This window comes from Dermacentor andersoni, chromosome 1, assembly GCF_023375885.2.
Source record: "Dermacentor andersoni chromosome 1, qqDerAnde1_hic_scaffold, whole genome shotgun sequence".
NCBI lineage: Eukaryota > Metazoa > Arthropoda > Arachnida > Ixodida > Ixodidae > Dermacentor > Dermacentor andersoni.
This window is the reverse complement of record NC_092814.1, coordinates 227,058,595-227,079,421: the sequence shown is the minus strand read 5'-3', so window position 1 is coordinate 227,079,421 and position 20,827 is coordinate 227,058,595. Positions and strand designations below refer to the sequence as shown.

Below are 20,827 nucleotides of genomic sequence, written 5' to 3'. Positions count from 1 at the left end.
CAGTAGTAACTGTCCTAGTTATCTAACTCCTAGTTATCATATATGAGTCACTGTTTGAATGATGTTTCATTTGATATCCATAACGCAATGCTGTATGAAAGACTCAGCGTTATCACTTAGCAAGGGTATTTTAACATGTTCATTTAATTACAGTGTGAATGACACCAATGAAGAAGTGCACGAATCAAAACTAGCATTGTACCAGTTAAATAAGTTATTCATTATAACTATTGGCTTCATAATGCCAGATTCCAGCCGGTCTCATTGTTGAATCACTGCTTTTATGACATTCATCTGATATTCACGTCATTAAAGGTGTGTAAAACCGTGAGAACTTAGAATAGTGTGTTAGTAACTATTGATCACTAATATATAGTCCTATTAGTTAGCTGTATTCTGTAATTACTTAGTTAACTGCTCATTAATGCAGTGCAACTACTGACTGGTCTTCATTAGTTAAGTTGGAACATGTTTATTTATTTTCATTTTATTTATTCATTCCATACTGCTAGCCTGGGTGTCAGTCCTTACGCAGGAGTGAGCATACATGATATTTTTTTGAAAATAATTGCGACATGTAACATCGCAAAGACATGGTGAAAGAATATAAAAATAACTGAACACAGAGAAAAAAAATTGCATCATCTATAATGAAATGCATCATTATACAACCAATACAATGAGAAAAAATCAGGATTGGTTACTGAGCGCATTTATAAATACTTCGACTGTTTCGCATTCTACAACATCAGCTGGTAGGCAATTCCATTCACGAGTTGTTCTCAGAAAAAAATGAATTTTCGAACGTATCGGTGCGATTTATAAAATCAACAACTTTCTTAGAGTGACAAAAGCGCACTTGTACGTTCTGATGCTGGTTTTATACACGATGCCTTATCAATGCCAATTTTGTAATGAAACACATGGAGACACACACACAAAAGGCGTTCCAGTTAAAGTCGTTCACACAGGCCGGTAGATCGCAAGAAGCGCAATAGCGCTTGCACGGCCTTCTTCTGTGACGGTAGGTGCTTTCGATGTTGTAGAATTCTTTTTTTCGGATAGCGGTTGGTCGTCCAGTTGGTCAAGTTCGTGGCGAAGGCATGCCCTCTGTAGACTGTACTGCGGGCAGGCGCACAAAATATGGCCAATTGATTCTTCATGGCCGCAGTGGTCACAGGTTGCGGTGTCGGTCATCCCCATGCGGAATGCATAGGCTTTAGTAAAGGCAACGCCCAACCAAAGTCGATATAGAAGCGTGGCGTCTATACGGCGAAGCTGTGATGGCGCTCGAAGACTTAGTGTGGGATCAAGTGAGTACAGCCGCGTATTTCTTAAATGTGGCTCATTCCATTGCGACGCGGTGCATTGCCGAGCAAGTAGGCGGAGCTTCCGTGCCGCGTCAGTTCTAGAAAGAGGAATTGGGACGTGGCGCTCCTCCGTATGGGCTGATCGGGCAGCGTGATCCGCCCGTTCATTGCCGATAATCCCGCAGTGACTTGGAAGCCACTGGAAGGTTATTTCATGGCCTGCATCACTTATATGGTATAACGTCTCTGTAATATGGAATATTAGTTGTTCGTGCGGTCCGCGTCGTAAAGGTGACAGTAGAGACCGCAGTGCCGCCTTCGAATCGCAGAATATTGTCCACTTGTGTGGCGGTTCATCACCAATATGATGAAGGGCAGTAAAGAGCGCTGCGAGCTCTGCTGCTGACGATGTTGTCGCGTGGGTCGTCTTAAATTTGATTGTTTTTTTCCTCCTCTTTTTTTTGTGTTTTCCTCTCTGTCATCTTTCTAACCCCTGTCCCCCATCCCCAGTGTAGGGTAGCAAACCGGAGACTCATATCTGGTTAACCTCCCTGCCTTTCCTCTTCATTATCTCTCTCTCTCTCTCTCTCTCTTTGTAATGAAAAACTAAATAAAAGAATTTCAGCCTTTCCGCACTTCCTTGTAGCCCTTCAAGTTCCGCTTTTTGTAAGAGGAGTGAGGGTGACGTCTGCCAGGTATAACAATTAAGGACAAATCGGATAGATGTTCTTTGAACCCTGTCTAGTTTGTTTTTTTTATGTTGAACACAGTAGAGGGATCCCACACTGCAGCTGCGTATTCCAACGACAGTCTAATAAATGTCTTGTATGCGAGAAGTTTTATGTCCAGCGTGGGCATTTCCAAGCCTCCTCAGATAACAGCTTTTTCATGGTCCTTTTCTCAATGTACTCGATATGGTCATTCCATTTTAAGTCAGAAGTGAGTATCAATTTCAAGTATTTATGTCTAGAGACCTCTGACAGAGCATGACCAGCAATGCGGTAAGTAAACAAAAACGGTTGTTTTTCCGCGTCACCCTCATTGCGACTGTTTATTTTTTGTAATTAATTGTCATCTGCCAATTAACACACCATGTGTGCAATGTGGATAATGCTGCGTTTACAGATTCTTGATCACTAGGACCGCGAATTTCTCGATAGTATGCAATCGTCCACAAAAAGTTTTATTTTTACAGATAAATTTTGTCCGATATCATTGAAAAATTACAGGAAAAACCATGGCCCTAAAATAGAACCATGTGGAACACCTGATATCACCCGGGCTGAGCTTGAGTTTACAGCATTGACTGTTACACATTGGCTTCTCATGGAAAGATATGCTGCTGTTGACGAAAGTAAAGGCTCATTTCTCAGAATTGGATTGAGTTTAAGCAGTAATTTCTGGTGACTCACACGATCGAAGGCTTTTTCAAAATCTAATAATTTTGTTACGTGTAGAAAGACACAGACGAAAGAGGCTATTTACAGGCTATTTACACTGGGCTGGAGCCAGAGCGCCAGGCCGACATTCACTCGCGCCAAGGGCACAGACCCACTTCGTCGTCGTTCTCGCGGCGGCTCGTCTCTCGGGTATCTACGGATAATATCGTAATACTACCCCCCGGCGGCAAAAGCGCCGTCACGGTGCTTTTAAATACCCAAGGCACGTGAAGAGTTGTAGGGCTTGAGTCGGGTGACGTGGACAATGTCACTGGTTGTCACACCGAAGGACGTTGTGGGCGTGGCTAGAGCAATTTCATAGCTGACATCGGTCACTTGGCGGAGCACGCGATATGGGCCGATATAACAGGAAAGCAGTTTCTCACAAAGGCCAGCTTTACGCGATGGTGACCAAAGCAACACGAGGGTGCCGGGCGCAAAATGGACATCACGGTGACGGAGGTCGTAGCGTCGCTTCTGTTTGTCTTGAGAGACTTGTAGACGAACGCGCGCAAGTTGACGAGCATGGTCAGCACGGGCGATTGCATCACGGGCATAAGCGCTAGTTGAAGCTGTGGTGGACGGAAGCCCGGTGTCTAGTAGTAGCGTCGGTTCGCGGCCATACAAGAGGTAAAACGGGGAAAAGCCGGCAGTTTCGAGACGGGAAGAGTTGTATGCAAAGGTAATGTTGGGTAGAGCCAGGTCCCAGTCACGGTGGTCGTCTGAAACGTATTTGGATAGCATGTCTGTAAAGGTGCGGTTCAAACGCTCAGTGAGGCCGTTCGTTTGAGGGTGGTAGGACGTAGTAAATTTATGCTGAATGGAGCAGGCCCGCATGATGTCGTCAATGTCTTTCGCCAAAAACGTACGGCCACGGTCTGTTAGCAATTGACATGGAGCACCATGCATCAAAATGATATCATGTAGAAGGAAGTCCGCAACGTCAGTTGCGCAACTAGTCGGAAGAGCGCGGGTTATAACGGCGTAGCGGGTCGCGTAGTCAGCCGCGACTGCAACCCACTTGTTTCCTGATGTAGATTCCGGAAATGGGCCGAGAAGGTCTAAGCCAACACGATGGAAGGGCTCGGCAGGGATGTCGAGCGGCTGCAGGTAACCAGCGGGGGACTGGGAAGGCTTCTTGCGTCGTTGGCAAAGTTCACAAGCGGCGACGTAACGTCGTACGGAACGGGCGAGGCCCGGCCAGAAAAAACGGCGACGTACACGGTCATAGGTTCGAGATACGCCGAGGTGTCCTGCCGTTCATGGCGGGTGGCATAGGGAACAGAAGGGCCAAAGGTGCGGGAATCAGTGGCGGCGTATGTCCGAGGAGGCGGTGGCCATCGGTTGCAGCAGTGACGAGCGACGTGGCCGATGCGACAGCAGTGAATGCAGATTGGTCTGTCATCAGGGATACACCATTCGGACGAGTTGCGGCGAGATGTGGTAGAAAAGGATTGTCGGGGACGAGGAGGGCCGGTAGAGAACTGGGGAACGCTGGGTGTAGATGTTGAAGACACGGAGTTCAGACCCATGTTCTCAAATTCCTGCCTGACTACGGCCTGAATCATGGCAATCGTGGTTGCTGGCGGATCGGGAGGCGTCGTGGAGAAAGTTGGCGAACAGGCGGCCTCGAGCTCGCGGCAAACAATACGGGTGACGTCGTCACAGGTGGTGGCCTGACGCGGTCGACCCTCACATGCCGACGTAGCAGCGGTGTTGGGTAGCCGCGTGATGTGCGTGATACGACGGCTCCTGGCTTGTTCAAGGCGACGGCATTCTTTAATGATGGCATCGATTGTCGAGACGTTGCCGAAAACAAGCAAATTGAAAGCGTCGTCGGCGATGCCTTTTAGAACATGGGACACTTTATCTGATTCAGACATAGCATCGTCAGCTTTGCGACACAGAGCCAAGACGTCGAAGTTGTATGAAACGTACGGCTCTGTAGATGTCAGAACACGAGACGCAAGAGCCTTTCTCGCGGCAACCTTGCGGCCAATGGGGTCGCCGAACAGTTCCCGTAGCTTTTCTTTGAAAGTGTCCCAACTGCTTATCTCGTCGTCATGCGTCTGGTACCACACGCGTGGGGTGCCGCCAAGATAAAAGATCACATTGGCGAGCATAATTGTTGGGTCCCACCTGTTATTAGCGCTGGCATGTTCATATAGCTTGATCCATTCATTAACGTCCTGTCCCTCCAGGCCAGAGAACACACCAGGGTCGCGATGTTGGGCAACCGTGACGATTGGAGCGGTCGAACCAGCCGAAGCCGTTGCAGAGGCGGGCTCGTCACCGGGAGGCATGGTGACAAGCTCGATGTACCGACCACTCCGGAGTTCCGTGGCGAGGACAGGGATCGCTGACCTCCACCAGAATGTTACGTGTAGAAAGACACAGACGAAAGAGGCTATTTACAGGCTATTTACACTGGACTGGAGCCAGAGCGCCAGGCCGACATTCACTCGCGCCAAGGGCACAGACCCACTTCGTCGTCGTTCTCGCGGCGGCTCGTCTCTCGGGTATCTACGGATAATATCGTAATAATATGTTACGGGGTGTTAGATACGGGACCTTTTCCTGAGCTTCCTTCGAGTTCACCAGACCACATCGAATCACGTCACCGCTAATTAAGGAGCGCAGAAGCACATCCACCACGTTCCCGAGGCGCGGCACGTGCAAACAAGTTGGCGTCCCCCACCTCGTGCGCCGCATGTAGAGCTGTTGTCCCACTGCTTGTCTCTTCCCGAAAGTGTAGCGAGAGCCTGGCACTGTTCCAGGTAACGTGGGTCCCGAGGAAAGCTGCTTTGCAGCTCTGAAAGTTCGCTCGAAGACAACCCGTCTGCCCCCATCCGCCTATTGTGACGGCGCTTGCAAGCCGCGAGGCAACGACGGCCGTAATGTACCGTGAAGCCCTGGAAGCAATCCCCCCGTCCGCCTTTGTGACGGTAGTTGCAGACCGGGAAGGCAATACCGCAGACAAATAATCCCTCGGACAATTGGAGCCCAAGGAGTGACCCTCTGAGCCGAATGTGACGTACACTCGCACGGGCGCCTAACATTGGCCGAAAATGACGCCACCTGAGCGGGCTCGCCGATTGGCCGAACGTGACGTGACTTCGAGACACGGAAGGGGTCAAAAGCCAGAGACCGGGAGCAGCAAGAGGGCATTCCTTCATTCATCTCTTCCGAGCTTCTTGCCACGGGCCGCAGCGTCCGAGTTGCTGCCGGCCCGTAATGACTTTATGACTGTTAATTTGTTCATTTCTTTGTACTCTCACTGTAAATAATGTAAATAAACCTCCAGTTTTCATCTCAAAGTCCTCCTCAACCTCGGCCAACTCCCGCACCCAACGGCAAGGTCCGAAATCTGGGGGACAGCAATTGGGATTGTCCTCCAGATCCAACAGGGGATGTTAGGAGTACATAAAGACTGTATTTACAATATATATACAGGATGAGTCAGCATAGACAAGATGGCTGACCACCAACAACACACAGCAGCCAGCGTCTCGCAATCTTCTTCTTCCTCTGTCTTTTTTCATCCTTCCGTAACAATATCATATCTATTTGGCTATGCATATCAACCACTGCTGCAAGGTCACGTATTGTCTCAACAAGCGGGGTTACCGTTGAGAATCCTTTGCGAAATTCATGTTGACAGGGGCTAATTATGTTATTACTTTCAACACAGACGGTAACGTGTTTAAATATTATATGTTCAAAAATTTTTGCACTAGAACATACTAGGGAAATAGACCTGAAAGAGGACACACGCGAGTGATCAGGTTTTAGGTACTGGTGTGATCTTAGCATACTTCCAATGTTGGGAAGTTCAGCGCGTGAAAGTGACGCTTTAAAAATCAAGCATAGATATTTGGCAGGCCATTCAGCATACCTTATAAGGAAGTCGTCCGGTATGGCATCAATCTCTGGCGATTGGTTAGGATCTAGATTAAGAAGTGACAGTACGCCTTCTTCAGATATAGAAACGTCCTCGATAGCTATGATTTCGTCAAAAGTGGCAAAATCGGGGGTAAGGTAATTATCAGAGTAAACTGAGCAAAAATAATCATTCAATGTGTCTGCTATTTCCCTCTTATCAGTTACTACTTCGTTGTTCACTGATCTGCTCGAAATTGTACATTTTTGGGGCGAAAGGTACCGCCCTAGCTGATCTAGTGACGTTAGAAGGAAATTCTTCAAATCTTCACTTTGATATTTTTCTTTCGTTTTCTTCAAACTGTCTTTTAGTTTTATACACATCTCAGTTATCTTGTCTATGCCAGACACTGATGGTTTAGTTTTTTGTTGTTTTCTTACCTTCTTTTACTTTACGTCCTAGGCGTATGACTTCTTTCGTCATCCAGGGATTCGATCGGTTTAATACCTTGCTCTTATGTGGAACGAAATTATTAATACAGTTTCTCACCAGGTACTTGGATAAGCGCCACAATTCGTCGACAGTGCACTCATTTTGTTCAAAAAGTGTTGAAAAACAAGAGAAAGAATCGTCTAAAGTGTCCAGAATGTCCACGTCACTAGCACGCGAAAACACACGTACAAAGCTCGTCTTTTTATCGAACTTCTTAACAAAGCATAGCTGGATGGTTAGAGACACTATATTATGGTCCGAAATGCTATCATATATTGGCACGTCTGGACTACGGCGGCATGTGCCTCTGCTAGCAAGAAAAATATCTAAAATTGTGCTAGAGTCGTTTGGATACGAGTGGGCATTTTTACCAACTGCGTCAGATCATGGAATAGTAAAACATCAAGAAAAGGTACGGAAGCATTTCAAAGGGCATCTGGAAACTCATCTGCCCAATTCACCATAGGAAAATTGAAATCCCCAGCCATTAAGATGTTGCACGCATTAGTTTTGTACATACAAAAAAGTTCGTTCAACTGATCCACAAACTCGTCACAACAATTGGGTGTACGATTAAAACCCCCAATGATCATATTGAGCTCATCTAGAAAAACTTTACCGATAACACATTCGATTCTTTTGATGTCCAAGAATCACTAAGTGTGATTCTTGGAACAAAACGGCGACGACGACGACGCGGGAATCTCTGTCGTTACGGTATATTTTGTAGCCCGGCGGTGTTATTTTATAATCATTAATATCTTGGTGTAACCAAGTTTCCGTTATTATTAGTACATGTGGCTTGTGCGCCATTACAACGCTTTCTAGGTCGGCAGCTTTATTTACTAAGCTTCGGGCGTTTCTGTTCAAACATCGAAACTGCTTTGTTACGTCGCTTTTACGTCACTGTTTATCACGAAGCCTGCTGCTGCGCCCACCAAAAGGAACCATTCTCATATGAAGACTGTCCCATTCATAGATTTGATTATCAATTCTAATCTTCTCATATGTTAGTTCCACCTTGGCGCCTGCTTTTCTATTATTGGACGCACTGTCCCACAAGTTCTTCCGGATTTGCCTGGTGGCTGCCGAGAAGTCCTCCGACACTGAAAAAGCAGTTCCTTTCAGCTAAAAGCAGTTTTTCAGCACGCTTTTTTTTCCCGGTCGTCTATGAATTTTAAAATTACCGGTCTTGGTTTATTTGGCTGCGTGCGCCCTATTCTATGCAGTCTGTCCACAGATTTCACTTCTGCACTGAGCTTATTTTTGAACAAGTCTTCAACAACGATCGATTCAAGCGAGTCCTGTGTTTCTTCCGATCTTTCAGGGATTCCAAAAACCTGAATACTGTTTCACCTACTTCTGTCTTCAAAACTCGCTACCATTTTTTCCAATGCCTGAACAACTTTTTCGAGACTGGATACTTTGGTGCCCAATTCCTTAACGACTGACATTTATGTTTCAACCTTCTTGAGTTTCAACTCTATCGCATCTAATTTTTTATGCATGGTCTTTTGACCCTCAAGAAGTTCCTTTAATAATTGCTCGGTAGACGGATCTACATTGGATTCGAAGTCGCCACAAAGTTTCAGCAATGACAACACTATATTTTGTACATGCAGGCAACATAAACACAAGCTGTTGGGGCATGTCAGCTGGATAAAGCAGGGGTCATTAGACTTGACTGTAGAATGCTTGTTACTAACCTGCGTAAAGTAACGGGTCGGTCATAGCTGTGACAGGCGGCCAGCCGACGTGCCCACTAGAAGCAACTCGAGCAGTCGAGTTGCTTATATAGGTGGCAGTCGATGATTGCGGTGGCGTCCAAAAATTCAGACACAGTGAAGTCTCTTCTGCGCAGTCGCCGAGATAGAAAGGTGCTGTGTCGGCGAAATCTAGTCTTGAGGGATGCGTTGGCCGTCCATGTCACCAGGGGCGGCGCCAGGGGGGCACGGTGTGCGCCCCCCCCCTCAAATTTCCGCCTGACCCCTTTGCCCCCCCCCCCCCCCCCAAGAGCACCGAAAAGCTGATCCAAGGTAGGCGGTATGAAACAAAATGTCAACTTTGATGTCTTATAATTTGGAGGCAGATGTATGAGAGCAGCGCCGCTTACAAAGGACAGCCTTGTTTAATCATAGCGATTTATTAGAAAATTTCTGATCACAAGCAATTACCCTAGCGCTTGTGATAGAATAGGCGCTTGAAATACAGCGCGAACTGCCGCAATGAGATAGAGATGGTTCCAACGGTTCTAAATAGATTTAAAAATGGGTTACATTTCTTCGTTGTTCGGTCTGCTTGCGTAAACCGCCAAGTTCGTGCCTCGGATGTAATAGCCTCGGCCACAAAATCGCAAGTGGGGTCAAACGAGTTGAGAGGTCATGACCCTTCTAAGCTGCAACTTTTCTCGCATAAAACCATCGTGATAACGCTGCCTACATTCAAAAAGAAGCGGTAAGCCACCCAACCTTGCAGGACGCCACCAATTAGTCAGCCATCTGCTCCACGAACCTAATTGCCTGTCGGTAAAGACAGAATAATTGCCTATCGGTAATGCCGACATACTTGGGAGTGTTGCGGCTCGAAGTGGCGCTTGAGCCAAAAATCCACCAAGCCCATCGATGAGTACATCCGGTAGTAGGAATGAAGGAAAAATTATGCAGATCCCACGCACTGTGGGAATCGATGTATGCGAAGCTTTCTGTGCTGTTAGCTTTGATTGACGATAATTAGCGGCGATGTCGACGGCGAATGTTTCATTTCTTTAACGGTCAGTGCAACGCGAGAGTGCTCAGTTGACTTTAAACGTTACCTTGCGTGCACTCCTGCTGTTTGTCTGCGTATTACACAGAACACACAGATTGAAGTGTTTGCTTGAGGCATTTGTTGTGCGCCATATTTTATAACGTCTGAGAGGGTTGAGTATTGTCATTGCCTCACATGGCACATCGAATCGTGGCAGAAGTGCTAAACTTTATTTGAATTATGGAGTTTCTTATTCTGCCCCCATCGAAATGCGGCTGCCGCGGTCGGGATCAAATCCGCGACCTCGAACAGTGGCATAGGCGCACAGCTACCGCGGCAAGCACAGAAGTGCTGATTTGACGTGCCGACGTTTCCGTGGTGTCGCCTAGACCCTGCGGTGTGTATTAGATAATGCATTTCTCTTTTTCTGCACGACCTGCGTAAGTTGTCCGCTTGACATATTTGCATGGGGTTTATTTTTCAGAAATAGTAGGGACGTATCCTACTGTACCTTAAATTTAAATTTATCCCGTTTCCCCGCAACCGCTGTCGTGTCTGTAGTAGTAGCGTTTAGTCAACTGCCTTCTCATGTCAACTTTTCTATATCCCCCCTCCCCCCCTTCCCGTCGAATGGGAACTGCGAGCGAAGAGTGGCAAGGCTGTTATTCACTCGTTTAGCGACTGGGTCTGTTCTATCCTATCTCTGCTTCCTCTCCCCCCTCCTCTCTACCATTCTAGCTAGCTAGCCTCTGGATTTGCACGTTAGAAGAAAGGTAAGAGCTGCAGTTTCTGCAATGCTTTTGCAGGGGGTTACGGATAATTACAGCTGTCAAGAGGCTAATGTGGCGACGCAAAAGGATAGAAAGTTGGGCGAGTTGGTACGGTCACATGATCTTGGATTTTAGCGCGAAGTGACACGGACAGAGACTAGAAGCAGACAGGACGAGCGCTGCTTGGACGTCTTGTCTGCTTCTAGTCTCTATCCGTGTCATTTCGCGCTACAATCCAAGATCATGTTAATGTGGCGACGCCCAGGGAGCTCCAGAGGGTATGTGTACATTCGACGTGGTGCAAACTCCAAGCGAGTTTCTCGCGTCGCCTTCTCTGCCGCGCTCCTGTCATGTATACACGCGCTCTGAACCACTCCCCGACGCGGTGTGCCAGACAGCAGCAGCAGCAGCAGTAGTGGGAAAGTCGAAGGAAGATGGAAAGAAAGCTTCGCTTTAAAGGGGTTTATTTACGTTATGCACACGGGCTCCGGGTACGGAAGCCCACTCCATGAAGGAGCATATTAAACGTCCGAGTTTATATCAGGACACATCAGCCTCTCTGAACGAAAGGCCTCCGCTTTTTATACCTTCGTCTTCCTTAGGCGACTAGACTAGGGAATCTGATTACTGTATCGCGGCCAATAACAAACGTCGAATCGGTCGCAATATCCCGCCAGGATTTCACGCCGTTCCGCCGAACTCCGACTTCGATGGTATGAAATATGTAACCGTATTGCAACCTGGGAATCCAAGGCCGGCGCTGTTCTTTGGTAACCGTCGACTTGGCCCCTTTCATCCATTAGTTCAGCTTGTTATTCTCAGCTGGACGAGCTTGACCCGTCAACGGTCGGCGTCAAAGCTGCGTTAACTTCTGGATAGGTGGGTGATGAATGGGGTGGGTTGCCTCTGGTAAACGTCTAAAAAATGCTCTTCGCCGTATTAAGTTGTAACAGGAGCTTCAGTAGTGAGCGACGACAGCGCCGCAGCTACGATCACTCCTGGGCGCACAATTCACGATGCGGCGCAGCCGTTCTGCTCATTGCACTGACCCCTTCTAGCCTTCTAGTTCACTGCAGCGGTGGCACCAACCACTTCAGCCAGTTCGTTTGCTCGTTCGCAAGCAGTGCTCGCGTCGCAGGAGGAAACGCCAGCCCATCTCGCCCAACGTGTGGTCGACGCCACACGACCTTTGGGTTAAAAAATTATTGGGTTTTACGTGCCAAAACCACTTTCTGATTATGAGGCACGCCGCAATGGAGGACTCCGGAAATTTCGACCCCCTGGGGTTCTTTAACGTGCACCTAAATCTATGTACACGGGTGTTTTCGCATTTCGCCCCCATCGAAATGCGGCCGCCGTGGCCGGGATTCTATCCCGCGACCTCGTGCTCAGCAGCCCAACACCATAGCCACTGAACAACTACGGCGGGTCTGTGACCATTGGGTTGCCTTAAGATGTCGCAGAAAAGGTCAATTGCCGACTTTTTTTTTTTTTTCGTATGCAAGCAGGCGGGCCAAGCAACAATGCGTCCATATCGAGCTCTCTCCTTCTACAATGGGAGATTTGGAGACGCTCCATGAACAAGGAAATCCTTCTCAGCGCTCCGTTTTCATTCCGCTTGAAGAGACTGTGAACAGCATCACTTCTGACGACGCCTTATTGACCGTCCTCGTCGGTGCAAATGGACAGTGAGTGCGACGAGCTTTCCGCGTCGTGTGCAGCAAGGGATGAACCTGATTCCGCGACCAAATTCACCACTTCGAATGTGGATGTCGACCATGCAGGCCATTTGGACATTTCGAAATTTAAGACAGAGTCACCCACACAGCCAATACTGAACCCATTTCGATCTAAGAAGTACGGTAAATTGAGGAGAAGCTTCCACTCGGACTGGCACCGCCTATTTCCTTGGTAGGAGTACAGCGCGCAGGCTGACGCAGCTTTTTGTTACCCTTGCAGAATGTTTTCTACTAGTGCCGATGAGATATCTGCATTTTTCAACGGTGGATACAGTAACTGGGAAAAAATCCATAGAAAAAGACGCTGGTTTCAGAAAACACGAAAACTCACTCGCGCATAAGTCTTGCCAGACATCGTGGATTTCCTACTCGCAGATGAAGTCGGGAGGACAGAGCAAGTCATTTGCAACACATCACAGCGACGCGTACTCCAGGGTGCTGCAGGAAAATCGCCTCTATATAGCAAAAGTCGCAGATATTTTGCGATTCACTGTGGTTCAGAAAATCGCTCAGAGGGGCCACGATGAAAGTGCCACAAGCGAAAACAAGGGAAACTTCGTTGAGCTCTTGAACTTGTTTGGAAAATATGACGATATTGTCGGAAAGAAACTGAATGGTGGAGCAGCGAAGGCGAAGTACGTTCATCATTCGATACAAGACCAGATCATCAAAATTCTCAGCCACATCACATTGACAAGTATAAAGGAAGAGATGAAAAGCTCCAAGTACTTTGCACTTATTGTCGATGAAACCAAGGCCCTAAGTTAGACAGAACAATTATAAGTTGTAGTAAGGTACTACGCAAATGGGGCTGTCCTTGAGCGGTTTCTTAAATTCCGCAACGCTGGGCACTTGGATGCAAAGTCACTCCTGTGCTACATAAGGGAAACGTTGAATCGCTGCGGCATAGATACTCAGCTGTGCATTGCTCAAACATATGATGGTGCGAGTTTCATGAGCGCGGTACCTCAAGGGGCGTCCAGGCGCTGTTAGGCAGGAAGTGCCGCAGGCAGGGTACGCCCACTGCATGAACCACCGCCTCAGTCTAGTCATCGCGGATGTCTGCAAGGTGATAAAACCGGTGAGGGATATTTTCTCTATTTTAGAATGCCTCTATGTTTTCCTGAGTGGATCTGCAATTCACTCTCTGTACGTAGATGTGCAGAAAATGTTGTCTTTACCAGTGATAGAGCTGTAGTGTCACAGCGATACACGATGGGCGTGTCAGATAGCGCCTTGCACAGCGGCAATGAAAAGCTTTCCTACTATCCTTGTATGTCTCGCTGAAGTCATCGCTACAAACAGCAGGCGGGCAACGGAACATACGGGTCTGCTTGAGCAAATGAACTTCTCCCTTCTCTTGCATTTAAGCATATAGATATATATTTACCAAGGTACTAGGTTCTTTCGGACCAGTGGCGTAGCCAGAAATTTTGTTCGGGGGGGAGGGGGCTCACGTTCCAGCTCGGCCTCCTTCTTATAGAATTTGTCGAAGCATCAAATACATGAATAACAACTGCATTGCCATAGCTAAAGATGCTGCAAACTAATTCTTGAACGCTACGCAATGTCAAGACAAGTAAAATATGAATTTTTTCATGAAAGAATATACTCGTATGTCTCAAAATTGTGCCCGAAATAACTGATATCAATGCTTCCATGTTTCTCTCTATTCAATAAGTAAAGAAAACATCACACGAACTTTGGAACTATATGAGTTTGAAACCAGCAAAGCAGTGCATGCCGCTGATATGAAAAATGTAAAGGCCATGAGATGAACAAGTTGAGGAGTAATATTTTAACGAAACTATGGCATTCAAGAACCTTGTTTATATTTGTGTACATATGCAACGGCCAGGGAAAAATCTCAGTGATGCTGTCCTTTGTTCAAATGTATTGTCACCAATGCTGTCAACGGTCGTCTATTGTAATTGCACCGATGTTATAGTCGCAACAGAGAGCACATATAAAAAGCCGTTCTGCAGCATATACGAGGGCGAGTCAAATGAAAGTGTGCCAATGCGAATATATGACAAACGGGATACCTTATTTAAAAGTAGTCTCCATGAGCATTTAGACATTTGTCCCTGTGACTAACGGGTCGCGTGATTCCCGTCTCCTAAAACTCCTTGGGTTGCTACTTCAAAAAATCTGTAACTGACTCTTTCACGTCATCGTTCGACACGAATCTGGTTCCCTTGAGCTGTTTCTTCAATAACCCCAAAATATGGAAGTCGCAAGGCGACAGGTTTGGACGGTATGGCGGATGTTGCAACGTTTCCCACTTTAACTATGCCAGTTTTGTATTAACCACATCAGCGACGTGGGGACGGCCATTGTCGTGGAGCAAGAAAACCCCATTCGTCAATTTTCCACGTCGTTTGTTCTTGATTGCGACAGGCAGCCGATCCGGCGTTTCACAATATCGGAAACGATTGATAGTTTCTCCAGGTTTAGTAAATTCTATCAATGATGGCCCCTGACGATCTAAAAAAAAAGTCAGCAACACCTTTCCGGCAGAAATGACGGCCTTTGCTTTCTTTGGGGCTGGTGAATTCAAATGTTTCCACTGTAAACTTTGCCGTCGTGTTTCAGGCTCGTAGTAGTGGCACCATGATTCGTCCCCGGTCACAATTGCAGACAAAAAGTCGTCACCCTCATTGTGCTACCGGATTAGATGAGTCAAGGCAGCGCCGAACCTCTCCATCTTCTGGTGGTGGTTCAAAATCTTGGGCATCCATTGCGCACACAAGAGCCGATAACCGAGATGTTCATGAATTATGGTGTGACCCGAACCGTGACTGATGTTCACACGCCCTACCAATTCATCGATGCTTATCCTCCGTTCTTCTCTAATCAGCTCATCAGCCTTTGCAAATGTGTTGGGGATGATTGCATGGTGGCGTTGGCCCTGTCTTGGGTCGTCTTTGCAACTTTCAAGTCCTTCTTTTAACAGTTTGCTTCAACGCTGCACAGTGTCCAATAATATGCAATGTTCAACGTACACGGCAGCCAGACGGCGACTAATTTCTTTTTGGGAAACACCTTTAGCTGTCAAATACCTCACGGCACCATGCCGTTAAACATTTAGAGCGTCCATTATGTCACGCAACCATGTTCAACCAAATGTATGAGAGCATTATAGAACATTTATCATCACATGTGCGTGTCACGCTTGTAGATCAGAGATGCCTGTGTGCTACGCGCATGACTCGCAGATAATGGACCGAACCATTATTGCGCGGGGTGGGTTGGCTTATTTTCATTTGACTCGCCCTCGTACATTATAAATGCGAGGATACAGCTTGATAAAGGACAAAAAGTGTCGCTGGAAACAAAGTTCATTGCACATATACACAAAACCCCGCAACAAGATATTTAAATATACGTTTAAGTCTTCAATAAATATATGTATCTAAGAAAAAGTCACTGTATATTATGCGCCAAACAAGGCAAGTAAACATGTTGCGAAACCACAGACTCAGAGATCACAGCCCCCCTTCCCTCCACTCCCCCTGATCTATATCGCGCGCGACAGGAGGCGGCGGGCTTCCTCCCCGCTTTTCTCTCTTGAGCACGCAATACTGAGCCACCATCGTCGGCTCACCCATGCCACCTCCACCCGCCTACGCTTTCACTTGCACATACAACACGCAGCGCGTGGTCACAATGTTATCGCCCTTGGACTTTATGCAGAACATGAGGGCGACGGCGATGGCAGTAATGCGCCTGGAGTGTCCATATAATTGTTGCCGCAGTAATATAATAAGAGTATCCGGCAACTATCAAATCCCACTAATAAACACTAGACTCTATCCAGAATCGCGCAGCACGTTTCATCTTATCTAAGTATTCCCGTTACGCCAGCATTACTTCCATGAAAAACTTACTTTACCGGACCATTCATTGCGCCGTAAATGTTTTAGACTGTCTTTTCCACAGTCACCACAACCCACTATTAAAGTATCATCTTTTTACTCGCCCTTCATACATTTCATCCCGTTTCGATCACATGTTTAAAGTTGGTGTTCCATTTTTTAGAACAAAAATGTGTCATGGTTCTTTAATTCCTAAGACTAGCGCCGACTGGAACGACCTCCCTCCCTCCATCGCTGCCATTTCTGACGTTGACAACTTCAAGATTGCTGTATTTTCTACCGTTTTGTAATACCTATTATTGTATAATTATGTACTGTTTTTTTCACTTACCAGTCCTTTCTGTAATGCCTTCGGGCCAGGAAGGTATCCGAAATAAATAAATAAATACATAAATAAATAAATAAACTGAAACGTCCCGTGGCCTATTACTTTCCGCAAAAGAAGTAGTAAGGAAATGAACTTTCACCATGCGACAATTTGCTGCCCAGCAACAATGACTTTTTCCTTTTGTGGGGCAGGGTTACGGAAATGAAAAAAAAAACGCAATGAAAAGCATGTTGGCCACAATCGAATGTGTACTTTGGGCACCTAATCTGGCTACCGAAAGAATATCGAAGAAAACGTGAGACGCTTCGTCCACAAAGAACCATACGCATACTGCTCGGTATCCTACACCGGTGAGACAAAACGTTCCAGATAGGTCGCGCTTAACCCAACGCGTTACAATCCGTCGAGTCCCCACAGCAGGGTCGCCAGGTCTTGGGAACAAAAAAGTAGCCGAAAAATTCCGAAAAGTAGCCAAAAATGTCGCCAATTGCGGCAAAAGCTTTAATTGCTAGCCAAAAATCTAGCCACGGTGCGACAAACGAACATTTGCCCATCATAGCCGAAGTGGTATCGCCAGAATAAACTTGCTGAACGCGATCCTTGCACAGATGGTTATATTAACTCTATGCCACTATGACTTCATTTTAAACATTCCCGTGCGAACTGTATGACGTCACACACGTTCTCCGCTCCCTGGTACGCAGTCGCATAGTCAGATAGACATAGGCACCTGTAATGTCATGGCTGCCATGACGTGTTTTTGTATGTATGTACTGTATGACGTCACACACGTTCTCAGCTCCCTGGTACGCAGTCGCATAGTCAGATAGACATTGGCACCTGTAATGTCATGGCTGCCATGACGTGTTTTTGATTGTTGCAGTCGTTTCTGACCCGAAGAACCATGGTCTTCGAGATTCTCTACAGAGGTAGTCGTCGCTGGGGTGATGTTGGCACACCGCCTATTGCTTCCGTCCTTCGGATGACGCAAGAGCATTGCCTATAAGATTGGTTAATTCCTTTTACTCGGAGGCAGCTGCTTGGGCCTGTTCAATTATCCGTCAATGACAGTCCCGAACTGCTCGAGACGTGGAGTTCAGCCAATGGGCGTTGCATACGATTCATCTCGGGCAGTCCTGGGGAGCCCAGGGTGACAAGTCCAAGAGTCCCACCGAACATGTGGTGGCTATGATATACTTTCAGCTCCTGAATTTGCTTCCGGAGCTTGCAAGACACAAAAGCCTGGCCTTGAAGATCTGACGTTTGGGGTTGTTGCTTCGAGGGGGCCATCGGGGGGAGTGTGATTCGGCCACTACCTATACCAATTAACACCTCCAAAAGGAGCCATAAAGTAGTCAAGTCCCTAAACACGATTTTCGGTGCCAGGAGCTTCTAAAAGTAGCCAATTTGGCGAGAAATCGCCAAATCTGTTAACCCTGCAAGCAGTGATGACGGTGAGCAACCACGAATTGTTTCGTTTTCTCGTCTGCTAGCCAGAAAGCGTCCAAAACATTGCCAGGCTAAAATCCACTCGGCCAGAGAAAAACAAGCGCGTCGAAGTGCACCGCGCAATGGTCGGGGCAACACGAAAAAAACGCACGCGTTATGGCAGGCTCCGGCATCCCGCGGATAACGAGAAAAAAAAATGAAGAGGTTCAAGTGTCCTCGCGAATAAAAGTCAAAGCAGAAAAATAAATAAGAATGTAGTTACCTTTGCTGGCGCTTTAGTGTCTTGAGATGGCTGCTTTGGCACAGGTGAAAAATAGTTTTGATATTATTTTCTGTGACATGACGGCAAAAACTAACCACCAGAACGCTTTGTCTCATAGGACCTTGCTGCGTGCTTTGTCAACTTGTCTGATAGTCTGTTGATTTGGCTTGCCTCGTTGTATGGTCCAATGTACTACTTTAGAAAAGTCAATGCACCTTTGGCGTCAAACGTTTATAGCTACATTAAACCCACAAAGTTCCAGAATTGAAAACGTAAAGCACGACTTTGGAAATATCAATGCCCCTTTCGCATCAAATGTTCATGAGAACTTTATACCCAAAAAGTGTCAGAATTAAAATCCATGCACTCCGTAGATTCCGCGGCCTCCACGAGATGCCGCGACGAGCCCGCTCGCCATCAAAACACCCCTGGAAACTTTGTGCTCGGATGGGGCTTCTTGCGTTATGTGATTCCCGGTACATGAACGTTGCCACGAAATCCAGCCCGATTTCGCTATGCTCGCGCTGAAATGTCTTTTCGAGCGTGAAAAGGACATTCTAGACAAAATTCAGAACAATTTCCAACACCGGGGGTTGTTTTGGTCGGCGTTGCATGACAGCACGCAAAAATTTCGGGGAGAGGGGGGGGGGGGCTCAGGCCCCATAAGCCCCCCCCACCCCCCCCTGGCTAAGCCCCTGTTTCGGACCTATTGCAACGTAGGCACTGCAATATTAGTCAGGTATGCCTCATGGCACACACAGTTATTGAGTTTTCGGAAATGAGAAATTCGCAGAACGCATTTGACAATGTCTGGGCGCAAAGCTGCAGTATATCCGAGGAGAACGGGGTGTCCTAAAGAGAAAAGTAGAGAATGACGCGCCTTCCGCTTCATTTAGAACAGTATGTATTGAGAGAAGGACGGCCCGTTGAAGAAGAGGCTCCAGATTCAAAGGAAACATTCAGAGTCAAAGTTTTTCTACCCGTTTTGGACCACCTGATTGCGGAGCCGACTAGGCGGTTTACAGAGAATAATGCTGTACTCTGCGGAGTTAGCGCCCTCCACCCACGGAGTGAGAATTTTATGGACATCTCCTTACTCAAGCCTTTCGCCGAGCATTATACATGCGACATCGAAAGCGTTGAAGTTGAGTGCAAGCTGATGACGAAACTTCTTCAGCGCATCGAAGCCGAAAGGAAGTGCAGAATAGACACACTGCTGTAATTGGTGACTGTCTTGGGACACTATAAACTAGCCTTCCACGAACTGCGCAACTGTGACGATACCGGTATTGTCACCATCTTGCGAGCGCACGTTTTAACTTCGCAGCAAGATGAATAACCGTCTGAGCGACCTAGCTGTGCTTGCGATCTAGCGATCTCCTGCCAATAAGATAGATCTTCAGCGTGTTGTCGACATGTTTGATGCTGTGCACGGTAATCTACGTATACGCGTCTGTGTTAGTATACCGGTGTAATGATACCCCATCGTATCTTTGCGGCGCTTTCGTGGGAAAATTGCGCACAACCACGGACGTAGGAGCAATACCTATACCAGTATCAGAACACCCGCTTCACCATCGAATAAATCCCGGCTGTGTTTTGTCTTATACTGTCACAGCGCAGGCATTGGCATCTGTGGTTGCGACGAAACCTTCCTCTGTCCCCGTCATAACTTTGAAGAGAGACCATATAGGGTATTGTCCGAGGCCACGTCGGTGGCTTATATAGCTTGTGTAGTGAACAGTGTATAGTCGGAGAGGTGTTATTTGCGTTTGTGAAACCTGCTGTACTGTATGACAAAATGTGGCACTGACTGAAATGCCTATTGCGGACTCTATTTTTGCAGTTCTCTCCTCTCCTATTTGTTTTTGTTATTCTTTTTCCCATTTCCAACGTTCAGAATCACCAGCCGGCGCCACAAGAGTGTATTACCTTTTTCTCTGTAATCTACCAAAGTTGGAATTAATATGCACATTGCTTAGAAGTGTTAGTTCTTTCTCCTGTTGCGAAATATATTCTTTTAAAGCTATATTGCGATCTAGTTAACTGTTGTTATTTTGTTACTGCTGGGTACCTCTTCTTTTTCGTTATTACATACTGTTATTTATGTATGTGCTTCACTGTGTATTATACAAATTTTCATTTTCTTAGCAGAAGCACTGCTGTGTAAATGCGCTAAATTTTAAATTATATCTTACTGCGATACTGGAATAGCTTATGTGTTTAGAAGGCCTTCAGCCCAGTCAAAAATAGTCAAAACACAACGCATAAGTTCCCCGCCTCCCTGCGCCCCCCCCCCCCCCCCCCCGCCCCAAGTAAAAAAATCCTGGCGCCGCCCCTGCATGTCGCTCGTAGCAGGGGCAGCTGCATAAAGTAACGGGTTGGTCACAGCTGTGACAGGCGGCCAGTCGACGTGTCCACTAGAAGCAATCCGAACAGTGGATGTTGCTGTCGATGATTCTAATTCTATTCTAATTATTGCATAATTTCCGAGTGTACTCTCCCCCCTTACACAATGCCTCTAGGGGCCTGTAA

At 46.9% G+C, this 20,827-nt stretch overlaps 1 pseudogene; it reads left to right on the top strand.

Moving 5' to 3' along the window:
• The first annotated feature begins 13,402 nt into the window (after positions 1-13,402).
• Positions 13,403-19,767, top strand: LOC126547965 (uncharacterized; annotated as a pseudogene).
• The last annotated feature ends 1,060 nt before the right edge of the window (positions 19,768-20,827 follow it).